Here is a 12903-nt window from a genome sequence, read left to right as displayed (position 1 = left end):
TTATTTGTGTAACTTCATCCAAGAGTCATTGCTAGAAATCTCACATGTTTTACTATCAAATACAACAAACTTACAAGAAACTCACAAGAAACAACTCTGATAGGCTTTGCAACTAGGAAGCCTACCTTCATTTACTTTGGGCTAATCCCCAGTTTCTATTTAAACTAATAACATGCTAGTGACCATTTTTTTTGAGACATGATTAAACATTTAGTGGAACATTTGTTCACCTAGGAATTCTGAAAGTTCAAGGGAAACACAAAGTTCAGTCATTAATGCCTGAGTTATTCAATCTCTTCTGCTACTTATCTCTTTTCCCTGGAGTGTCCCTACTTCTCAGCACTAATTGGTCACTTTGGGGGCACATCCTTCAGAGTAAACTTTAGAGTGACTAGAAGTTACTTGTTATTTCGGAGTTAATAAGTAAGGTTACTTAGGGATTTCTCACATTTCCCTGGGCATTTATTTAGTATTGAAACTACCTGTAGGTGATAAACTAAGTCTTTGGGACAGATAGAAAGAATTCCCAGATGCTCTAATCCATGTGTTCTGGGACTTCAGGAGCCCTTGGAGAGGAGTCAGACACTGACTTAGCTAACAGAAACCCTGAGTGCATTCCATACATATCACCCCTGTTGAGTCATTACAGAGCCTTTGAAAAACACTGGGAGGTAATATCTTTTCCCCACTGCTGAGGGAGAAGAGTTGAGAAACAGATCATGAGAAACAGAGATGATTTGGATGCCCAGGAGCATTTCTGAGAGTAAAGTCTGTGGGTTGAAGCAGGAAGAGCAATACAAAGAAGCAGCAAAGGAAGACACTGACCTTTGTAGGGTCTTCATGGGCCTGGCGGGAGCCAGGTGACCAAGAGCTCAGTCCATTTCGCAGATAGCTGGGGTTCAGTCTGTAATGCTGGTAGACAGTCAGTAGGTAAGGATGTGGGCGGCGAGTGCATCAGAGGAGAATCTAGGGTTAGGCCTTCATGTCTATTCTGCTTTTGGAAATTAATTTTTATTTCAATTGTATAAATTTTCAGGGTACAGGGTGAACATTTGATACATGTATATAGTGACACACTATCCTTAAATTCGCTTCCAGTAAATTAGTGTCTTGGATAACATGTACTGTGGTGCCACTAACTAGTTTTTAAATGAGATGCTAGAGGTTTTTAACTTTATTTGAGTCAGAGTCTTGCTAGGCTAGCCTTGATCTCATGATCTTTCTGCCTCACCCTCTATACTACCACACATTTCTGCTTTCAAAAGCCCCCAATTTCAGACAAGGTATATACTTCAAAGGTGGCAGAGTGTGTGCTCAAACACACCACCACCTACCCCCCAAGGAATATTAGAATCCAGAAAGAGCCGCTCAACCCCTGGAAATCGCTGCTGCTTAACACAGAACCTGCCTGAACCTCCCACCAGCAGCTGACGTTGGCCCAAAGCCTTAACTAACCATTTAACACCATTGCAAGATGACACCCAGAAAAACCAGGGCCCAGAGGATGCTGCAGGTTCCCCATACTTCCAGGAGAGGTTTGCCCCCAAAGGGAAATTTAAGGAAATACCAAACCGATGGATTTCTGTCGGCCAAAGATTAGAGGAGAATGCCTGACACGTGGACAGGGCCTGAACCCACACCTCCCCTAAGCAAAAAAGACTATTAAAAAAAAAAGTCTGAGTCTGCTGTATGTTTTTATGTTAGTTTTTTCTTTTGTCTTTAAAAAAAAATTTCCCCAAACATTCTGTATTTCTCTGTACAATTACAGTGTTTTCCTACACTATTATTTTCTGTACCTTTCTTTCTCCCTATATTCCTACACCTTTCTTTTTCCTACCCAACATTAACTAATTTTCAATTCCTATAATTTCAAACATCATTAAGCTCCCAGTCTATACTTTAAGAATAAGGGGGAGTTTTACCAGACACCAATGGCTCACATCTCTAATCCTAGCTACTCAAAAAGCCTGAGATCTAGGTTTGCAGCCAGCCTAGACAGGGAAAAAAGAAAAAAAAAAGAGACCTATCTCCAAAGTTAGGCTGGAGGTGTGGCTCAAGTGGTAGAACACCAGCTGAATGTGAGACTCTTAAGTTCAAACTCCAGTACTGTGGGGAAAAAAACATATATAAGGAACTTCTACTTCTCTACAACCTTGTTGGGGAGGAAGCTGAGGCTTCCCATCCCATCTTACTTCATTTCAGTATTTCTTGTTTTGTTCACCTGTAGATTTTGCTATGACAGTCAGCTTTCTCTAATCTGAGAGGAAGTAAAAGAAACACATACCCATGGAAATGGAAGTCACCACTATTAAGAAGTAAGGAAATGCTCTTCAGCTTTTGTTCACCCTTGTGGTTACTGTACCTGCCTGAGCTTCTCATCATGTCTTCTCACAAGACTTTCAGAAATCAAGCAAAATCGCACCATTCCCCAGAGGATTTGGATGAAAAGTGTAACAAAATCAGGTACAACTCCAAGAGAGGACCCTGGAGGAGAACCAAGCTGGGTCTGTAAGGAATTGTATCAGATGTCCATATATTTATGCTCTACCATGAACCAGTCAAGCTGAAATGTCAATAGTGCCTGCACTGATAGTTGGGCATTTTAAAATGGATTTTTCTTTGGTTATTTTAGTAATGAGCACAGTAATAAACATGTGATAAACAGTAATAAACATGATGTTTGAATAAAAAAAGAAGTAAGGAAATATCTCACTCTCAAAACTTCACAAAGACTCAGTAACTGAAACTAAGGATAAAGTGGCTGAAATACAGATGAAGAATTCAGAACTCTCCTTTTACAAATGATTAAGGACTTCAGAGAGCATGATAAGCAACAGATTAGTGAAGTTAGGAAATCAATTCAAGACCTAGACAAGAAAGTCAGCAATCTAGCAGCAAGGGAATGGGAGAACAAAATAGAAGTATTAAAAATGAAAAGCTCAGTGACTCACAGAGAGGACAGTATTATCAGCAGACAAGATCAAGCAGAAGAAGGGATAAGGTAGATGGAGGATAAGATTGAGGAAATATTGTACTTAGACAATAAATAAAAATGAATAAATATTATTATAACCTACAGGAACGTCTAGACAAGATTTGAAGATCAAACCTAAGAACTCATGGGATAGAAAAAAAGGAGCTGAGGGCTGAGAAGGTGGCTCAGTGGTAGAGCGCTTGCCTTGCATGCATGAAGCCCTGGGTTCCATTCCTCAGCACCACATAAGCAAAAAGAAAAAAACCGGAAGTGGTGCTGTGACTCAAGTGGTAGAGCGCTAGCCTTGAGCTGAAGAGCTGAGGGACAGCGCCCAGGCCCAGAGTTCAGGCCCCACGACTGGACCCAAAAAAAAAAAGAAAGAAAAAAAAAAGAAAAAAAAGGAGCTGAAATACAAACTAACTTATAGGAAACCTAATTATGAAATAATAGTAGAAAATCTCCCAAATCTTTTTACTGGTATGGAGACCCATGTACAGGAAGTATTTGGAACCTCAAATAGCTAAGAACAATAGATAAGAATAAATAACTCTGTACATATCATAATTGAAATCAAGATTAGATAGCACAGAAAGAACAATGAAAGCTGCAACCAAAAAGCCAACCTACTTTAAAAGTAAGAATCACATTACACCTCTCAACTAGGAAACCCTATAAGCTAGGAAATAATGGAGCAATGTATTTTAACCCCTGAAAACAAAAGTAACTGCCAGCTGGGCACCTGTAATCCTAGCTACTCAGGAGGCTGAGATCTAAGGATTATGGTTCAAAGCTAGCAAGGGCAGGAAAGTTTGTGAGACTCTTATCTCCAGTTAACCACCAGAAAACCGGAAGTGGTGCTGTGGCTCAAGTGGCAGAGCGCTAGTCTTGAGCTGAAAAGCTGAGGTACAGCACCCAGGCCCAGAGTTCAAGCCCCACGATAAAAACAAACAAACAAAAAACTGCCAACTAAGAATAATATGTCTAGCAATGTTATCAGTTTCTTTGTAGAAATAAAAATCCTCCAGGATTTCCCCATACAGTCTGAATCTCAGAAAGGAATAGTATACAAAAAAAGAGGAAGAAAGAGGATCACAAACTAGTAGTCCAGGAAAGAATAAAATTCAAAAGGGAATGGAAGAACACATGAGAACTGAGAATGAATCAAATATAACTCAGTAGAGTAAAAATAATGGTGAAAGAAAAAGAAGTGATAGGAATTAACTGGGAAAAAAACTCCAAAAGAACCACAGGAAACAGTAAATACCATTCAATCACAACCCTAATTGTAAATGGAATTAATTCTCCTATCAAATGACACAGATAGTGAAATTATATATAAAAACAGGATTGAACAATTTTTTTTGGCCTGTGAATAACACTATACTAATAATTGGTTCTGGACGGTCCTTTACTTGTAAATAACACTGTGCTAAACCTTGGAGTGCAGATGTCTCTTTAACATACTGAATTTATTTCCTTTTTTTCCCTTGCTGGCCCTGGGGCTTGAACCCAGGACCTGGGCACTATCTCTGAGCCTTTTTGTGCTCAAAGGCTAGCACTCTACCACTTAAGCCACAGAGCTGCTTCCTGAATTCATTTCCTCTGATGGACACTTAGTAATTAGTAGTTCTGTTTTTTAATTTTTTGAGGTTCTTCCATCCTGTTTGTTTGACTCAATGACTCTATTAACCTACATTTCCATCTGTTTGACACAATGACTCTATTAACCCACATTTCCATCTGCAGTGTGTAGTGGTTCCCCTCTTTCCACACCCTTATCTCTTCACTGTTCATTGTTTCTTTTGTTGTACAGCTTTTTTTGTGTGTATAATCTCATTGTCTATGTTTGGTCTTGTTTCCTTTTAGGGACTTCATCCAAAAAAAACCCCATCTTTTTCCATTTCATATATAATTTTTGTTGGCAGCCACACCATCTGGTCTGGCATTTTCTTTGTTGGGACACTTTTTATTATTACTAACTTAATTTTTTACTTGTTATTGGCCTGCTCAGGGTTTATTTCTTCATGTTTTAATCCTGGGTAGCTGTGTATGTCCAGAAATTTGTGCATTCTAAATTATTGAAATTGTTTGCATGTATCTGTTTATAAAACTCTGTAATGACTCTTTTTGTTTCTGTGGTATCAGTTGTAATCTCTCTTTTTTCATCTCAGATTTTATTTGCACCTTTTCCCCTTAGTATGAAGATTTGTCAAGCTTGTGTATCTTTTCTTTTCAAAGAACTGGCTTTTAATTGCATTGATCTTATGGTTTTTACCCCCCTCCCCTTTTTTTTCTTTTTTCTTTTGCCACTCCTGGGGCTTGAACTCAAGGCCTGGGTACTGCCCCTAAGTTTTTGTGTTAAAGGCTAGCCCTCTACCACTTGAGCCACAGCGCCACTTCTGGCTTTTTCTTTGCTTAATTGGAGATAAGAGTCTCACAGACTTTCCTGCCTGGACTGGCTTTGAACCATGATCCTCAGATCTCAGCCTCCTGAGTAGCTGGATTACAGGCATGAGCCATTGGCATCTGGCTGTTTTTGTTGTGTTTGTTTTCTAATCTTTATTATTTATTTCCCTCTGCAAATTTTGGATTTGATTTGTTCTTGTTTGAGTAGTTTCTTGAGATGGCAGAGAGGTATGTAGATCCTGACATGAGTGTTGGTTGCTATAAGCTTTTGTCTTACACTGCTTTTGTTGTGTCTCATAGATTTTGGTAGATTGGGTCTCTACTTTCGTTTGTTCCAGGATATATTTAAATTTTTTCTCTTGATCTATTGATTGTGCAAATATAAGTTGTTTAATTTTCATGTATTTATAGTTTCTAAACCTTTAAAAATTGATTTCTAGTTTTATTGCGTTTTGATTAGAAAAGAGACTTGATGTAATTGTCTTTTTAAAAAACTTTCATTGAAACGTGTTTTGTGTCTTATCATATGAGCTGCCCCAGGGAATGTCCCAAGTACTATTGAGAAGAATATGTATTTTTCAGTTAGATGAAATGTTCTGTAGATATCTGTTAGGTGCCTCCTTCCCCTTTCCCCCCTTCTCTTCCCTCTCCTCCCTTCCTCTCTCCTCTCCTCTAGATGAGGAAAGCTAGGCCTGAAGGCCGTACGAGACTTGTGAAATCGTGCACATGATGGGGCAGGCGTCTCATCAGCTGCCCTTGGCCATCTCCCTGTAATGAGAATTTTGTGTGCAGTGCATATGGTTTGATTAATATCTAAGCAGCCCTTGGAAGATTAAAAAAAAGTTTTTCTTCCTGTGTCTCTCAGCAGGGTCTTTCTTTGTAATTCAGGCTGGCTTCAAACTCCCCAAGTAGCTTAGGCTGGCCTTGAACTCAGAACTGTCCTGACTCAGCCTCCAAAATACAGGGGGAAACAGCCACCACATCCATCTCCTTGTCTTTTTACTCATTTTGATGTAATATGTAATTTATCTGAAGTGAGTGTGGTGACTGGCGGTTTCTTTTAGATTCCATCTGTGTGAAAGATCTTCTTTCATCTCTTTCTTTCAGTCCATGACTATCCTTAGTGAAAGTAAGGAACTTATAATTGCCATCTTTAAAAACTCCCATTTTAATTGGAGAATTTAATTTTTTTTACAGTCCAGTAATTACAAATAAGCAAAATCTTTCTTTCTTTTTTGCAAAATCTTATACATTTTGTAATTTTCTATCTAGTTTTGTTGTAGTTCCTTTCTTATAATCTTCTCTTACAATCTTCCTTTGTGGTTAATTGACTTACCTAGTAGCATGTTTTCATTATTTGGGTTATTTTGTTTGTCTATTATAGATTGATGATTTGTTATTAGCAGGAGCCTTACAAAAACATCTTTTGATTATGACAAGATATTTTGATGTGGTAGCAATGTAACATGAATATAAAGATAAGACAAAAGAAAGAAAATTTATGAATGTAAAAAATTCTACTCTGGAACTCCCATTTCCTGCCACATTTGAAAATTGTGCTAGTTCATTTACATCTTTCTATATTGCCTATCTCTTAGCATATTTAATATAGTTGTTATTTTAATTGTTTTTAGTCTTCAGACTAAAGATTGATTTATTTACCACACATACAGTATTATGCTGAATTTGTGTAGTTACTCTTATCAATGAGCTTTATACCCTCCAATGCTTTCTTTTATTAATATTCTTTCTTTCCAATATGAAGATTTCTTGAAGGTTTTTTCTTCTTTTTTTGCTGGTCCTAAGGTTTGACTCTGGGCTTGGTCGCTGTCCCTGAGCTCTTTTGCTCAAGGTTAGCACTCTACCATTTTGACCTACAGCTCTACTTCCATTTTTTAAGCGGTCAAGTGGAGTTTAAGAGTCTCAAGGGTACTTTTCTGCCTCAGGTTGGCTTCAAACCATGATTCTCAGATCTCAGCCTCCTGAGTAGCTAGGAATACAAGTATAAGCCATTGGAGCCCAGCTTCCCTAAGTATTTCTTATAGGACAGGTGTGATGGAGATATTCTCTCAGCTTTTATTTGTCTGAGAATGTGTTTGTCTTCCTAGTTTCAAAGGAATAGATCTGGTAGGCATAATATTTTTGCTTGGCAGTTTTTTTCCCTTAAGTACTATGAATATTTCATGTCCCTCTCTCCTGACCTGTAGGAATTCTTTAAGAAATATATTGTCAGGCAAATCAGGATACCTTTCTATTACTTCTTTCTTTTTTCTAGTAGTATTCAGAATCAATTTCTTTTTCCTTCTCTCCCCCCTCTGCCACCCCTTTTGGAACTTGATTATAATCTCTCTTTGGGGAAGAAATGATGAGTCAAATATGACGGGTGATCTTTAATCTTTGAATTTTGATTTTTGTATTCTCTGTTTTAGGTGTTTGTGGGCTATTAGTATCTTTCTGTAAATTCTCTAAATGCCTACTTTGACATTCTCAAGCACCTCTTCCACAGCAATCTATTAAAATATTTTCTGTACTAATGCTGTTCAAAATTCCCATGAGCTTTCTTCACTTCTTTTTGTACTCTTTTCCAATGGTATAGTTCAAATAGTCTGTCTTTAATCTTAATACTTCTATTCTCTTTTCTACTATTGACTGTCTTTTATGGGATTTTAAGTCTAATTTAGTACATTTTTCTCTTCAAGGATTTCATCTTCATATTATTTATTTGTCTCCATCTCTATATTATCTTTTAGATTATTGAATTGTTTGTGTTCTCCTGATGTTCATTTGGTTTCCCTAAAACAGTTGTTTTAAATTCTCTATCCAAGAGTTATCTGATTGGTTTCTGATATATTTTTGACTGTCAGGTGAAGTCATGGTTACCTTGTAGTTCTTTGAGTGTCCAACACCATCTATGCTTTTGAAGGACGAGGTATTTATTCCAGATTTTGTTATCTGGCTTTGTGTGTCCATTTTTCCAGGATTTGTATTAATTTCTGAGCCTGTAGACATTTTTGTGTTTGAACACTAGAGGGCAGTCTAAACCCAGTCTGCCACATGCATTACATTACTGTTCTAGGTCAAGAAGATCCAATCCCAGCTTTGTCCCTAATCTAGATTTGGCCCAGGGAGAATGCAGTAGGGGAAGGTTATCTGAAAAGAACATTCTGTCATGACTAGATGCTCCCTGGAGCCAAGGTGGCCCAAACACCTGGCCCATACTCTGACCTCTGGTCAGGAACTGTGGACTTCCATCTGTCTGGGCAGAATCATAACAGGCCCAGGTGGCTGTTGCTGTCTCTGTGGCCCAAATTCCACTGTGCTGTTTCACACTTTGATTCTGCTGCCCACTGATACCAGCACAGCTCTAAGACAAATGCCCACACTGCTATGAGCTGCTGAAGTTAACTCATGGTCTAAGATTACTGCAACCAGCCAGAATAGAAGTCTGATATACTGGAGCCACACCAACTGGATATTTCTCATAGCCACTAGCTTAGATGTGGGGGAGATTAGAACCTGCATACTGTTAGGTTACGTCAGCCCAGGACTGAGTCCCAAGGTGAAGTCTTATGCTATTACCTCTCACCTGCAGTAAATAGAGTCTTGTACCGCACTACACTGCCCAGGTTGGAGCAGTGTAGGGAGTCTCTTGGCCACATAGGCTGATGCTAAGCAGGGTTACATCTGCATCTCACAATGGAAGGACTTGCACCCACGTCCATGTCTCAGCTGCTGGGGATACAGGACAATGCACAGATTTGTTCCACAGTGACAGAAGTTTCTGCCCAGGGCCAGGGCAGGTCTGGGATCTACCTACAAGCACTGCCCTGGAGTTGGCTGTGTTCCTGAATTTGGGAGGAAGTGGGTAGAGAGAGTCCGTGATTGTCGTGACCGACACTAAGTTGAGCAGAACCTGTGTGTTGTAATCACAGAGATAAGTATAGTCCAGGGTGAGGATGTGTCTCAGGGCTCACTGCAGGGCTTAAAGTGACTCAGGACAAAACAATTCTGCACTACTGGGGTGCTGGTCTCTGCCTGATACCCGGACAGGTAAAGGGGTTCCATTTCTAGGTTCTGCTATGGTCCTTTAGCTTCTGCCTGGTACTAACACCAACTTTCTTAACTCCACAGATGAGTGAGAAACTATGACATTCTTCTTTCTTTCTTTCTTTCTTTTTTTGTTGGTCATGGGGCTTGAACTCTGGACTTGGGCACTGTCCCTCAGCTCTTCAGCTCAAGGCTAGCACTCTACCACTTGAACCACAGTGCCACTTCCAGCTTTTTCTGCTTATGTGGTGCTGAGGAATCGAATCTAAGGCCTCATGCATGCAAGGCAAGCATTCTACCATTGATCCACCTTCCCAGCCCTAGCATTTGTCTTTCTTTCCCTGGCCTATTTCACATAATGTCATTCATGTGCCTTCATTCCATCTATGTTGTAGAAAATAAGATTTCATTCTTATTTATGGCTGAATGACATTCTATCACGTGTGTGACACACACATATATGTATATATATATAGATAGAGAGAGAGAGAGAGAGAGAGGGAGGGAGAGAGAGAGAAACATCCCTATACACACATATATCCATTTATCCACTTATCTACTTACCCACTGATGGACGTCCTGGCTATACTGATAACTATCCTGCAATAAACTATCATGCACAAACCTTTGTATTATACCAAAGAGTCTGACTATACCTCTTGGTGGAGCTGATGAGCTGACATCACCCTTTTCCTCAGTACCACCCTAACAGCCTTGCTTTTTGTTCAGGCAGGTACAATGACATAATATCTGAAACTCAACATGCTCCGCTAAGTACTTCATGTTTTCTGTCATTGTCCCACATGTCATAGAAGGTAGCCACGGTGAAGAGAGACCTTAGAAATGGGCTTAGGATGTGAAGGAACATGGCCAGGGTGAAAACTAATTGGCAAAGCAGGGGTGAACACGTGTCCCCTGCCTTTGGGCATAGTGCCATCTACAGGGCATCACAATGGAAACTGTATGAGTAAATTGTATGTCACCGTGACTGAGAGAACAATTGAATTTGGCACATGGTTTCAGAGGTTCTAGGCAATAGTCACTGGATCTGTGGATTCCAGCACTCATGGTGAGGCAGAACATCATGGTGGCAGGCATATGTGGTGGAGGAGGGAACTGATGACCTCATGGCAGACAGGAAGAAGAGAAAGAGAATACAAGGAGCCATGATGAGATACAGCTCACAAGGACATGCGTCAGTCGGTTAATTTCTTCCAGTTAGGTCCCACCTTCTAAAGTTTGCATAACTTCTCAACACAGTGTAAAAAGCTGGGTACCAAGGATTGGACATGTAAGCCTGTGCCAGGGATATTTCATTTTCAAACCATAACAGGGATCATTGACTTCTGAATGAAGTTTTCCCCATGACTCAAAAGATTTTCCCAAAGCCTGTCTTCATTCTTCAGAATATAATACAATATGTACCCTTTCCAGTCTCATTCCTTGCGAAAGTTTTGAATCGACAATGATACCCTACTCTATAGTGACTAAACTGTAAAACATCTAAAGAGATCATCATTTCAAATTCTAGACAAAGAAGGAAGTCACAAGGATGTGTGTTCTATTGAAGGGTATATCTAGTTTATAATGACCACTTTCCCCTCCCCCAGTGACAGAATGGATTTCGGGATATGAAAACCATTACACAACTTTTTATAGGCCCTCTTTTCCCTTTCTACCCATGTCCCTGTCTCCCACAAGTACTTTCCCCAGGCCCCCCTTCACATCCTTAGTTCTCAGGGTATAAATCAGAGGCTTGAGCATAGGATTAATTATGCTATAAAAAAGGGCAAAAAACTTTCCTCCCCCTCAGAATACCTGTGGATGGGTTGGAGGTCTGTGTACATGGCTGAGCTGTAAAAAAGCCAAACTACTAAGAGGTGTGACCTACAAGTCCCCAAAGTCTTTCTGAGCCCAGCTATTGATTCTGCCTTCGGCACTGCCCTGGCAATGTGTGCATAGAAGCCTAAAATTAGTGCTAAAGGAGAGACCAAGATTATATCCCCAGTCACAAAGAAAGTAGTCTCAAAGAAAGCAGTCTGTTTCTCATGTGTCCTCACAAGCCAGCTTCAACAGCACAGGCATCTCACAGAAGAAGTTCACATGATTGCCACAGAAAGGGATGACCATTACAAAGTCTGTCTCAGTCAGAAAGTTCTCGAGGCCTCTAATCCAGGAGGAGATAGCTAATGCATGACAGAGAACGAGGTGCATGATGGTCATGTAGTGGAGTGGCTGACACACAGTGGCGTATCGATGGAAGGCCATAACCACTAGGAGCACACACTCAGTTCCTCTGGGCCACACACCATCCTTAGCTGATGGTCTGGTCAAGTCCAGAAAGATTAACCGGAAGCCACAGTGCTGGTGGTGAAGCAGAGGTCCAGGAAGGTAAGTTGGGAGAGGAAGAAGTACATAGGCGTGCAGAGTTGAAGGTCTGTTTGGGAAAGGATGATGATCTGGTGCTGCCAAAGAGTTAGGGAGTAGCAAATGGAAATGAAGACAAAAAGGACATGTTCTAGTTGAGGCCAATTAGAGAAACCCAGCAAAATAAAGGCACTGCCAGAACTGGTGTTGAAACATCCCATGGTCTCTTGCTGCACAAATAGAAGACAACAATTCAATGCTTCTTATGAAGAATGTGAATTGAAATCTTATAATCTTCCTTAAGTCCTCCAAAATTATGGGTCTCATCATCATTATTATGATTGTTATAATAACAATTATTATTATTGCTATTTGTTCGGGGATATCGAATCTTCTGTCCTTAATTCTATTCTTTTTTTTTTTTTTTTGGTCGTGGGGCCTGAACTCTGGGCCTGGGCGCTGTCCCTCAGCTCTTCAGCTCAAGGCTAGCGCTCTACCACTTGAGCCATAGCACCACTTCTGGCTTTGTTCTACTTATGTGGTGCTGAGGAATCGAACCCAGGGCCTCATGCATGCAAGGCAAGCACTCGACCACTGAGCCACCTTCCAAGCCCAATTCTATTCTTTTCTAATATAGAGATCACTGGATCAGGAATTGTGTGACCTGTGCCTAAGCCCCAATCCTGCAGTTTGTTTGTTCCACATCTTTACCTAGGAGGTTTCCATCCTTTGGTTATGATGTTTCCTTGTCAGAAATTAGAGATGAGGGCTCGCCTTCACCATGGTATTGAGCTTGGGATCCAATGGCCACAATGAGAAAACTTTAGCAAAAACAACAAAACAATCCAACATCTAAAGAACAGCATCAAGAGTCTAGGTTGTTCCCCTTGGCTCCCTTCCCTCTCTGATAGTGTGTTTCAGAGTAGGATCCAGGATAGCCAGGCCAGGGCCACAGGGTGACCACAGGATGTTTGCTCACCTGCTGTCTTCTGCTTGCTGTATGAAGTCAGTGCACAAGCCCCAGGGCCCTGCGTGTGACTGCATGCTATCTGTCACAAAGGTGTGAAAGAGTGCAGCTCCATCTTGGGAACAAACTGTCCCCCACCCAA

At 40.4% G+C, this 12903-nt stretch overlaps 1 pseudogene; it reads right to left on the bottom strand.

Annotated features, from left to right (window-relative positions):
* Positions 1 to 11080: 11080 nt before the first annotated feature.
* Positions 11081 to 12015, bottom strand: LOC105996698 (annotated as a pseudogene).
* Between the last annotated feature and the right edge of the window lie 888 nt (positions 12016 to 12903).

Source organism: Dipodomys ordii, unplaced genomic scaffold (assembly GCF_000151885.1).
Source record: "Dipodomys ordii isolate 6190 unplaced genomic scaffold, Dord_2.0 Scaffold135, whole genome shotgun sequence".
Lineage (NCBI taxonomy): Eukaryota > Metazoa > Chordata > Mammalia > Rodentia > Heteromyidae > Dipodomys > Dipodomys ordii.
The sequence above is the reverse complement of the archived record's forward strand: the minus strand, read 5'-3'. Positions and strand labels throughout refer to the sequence as shown.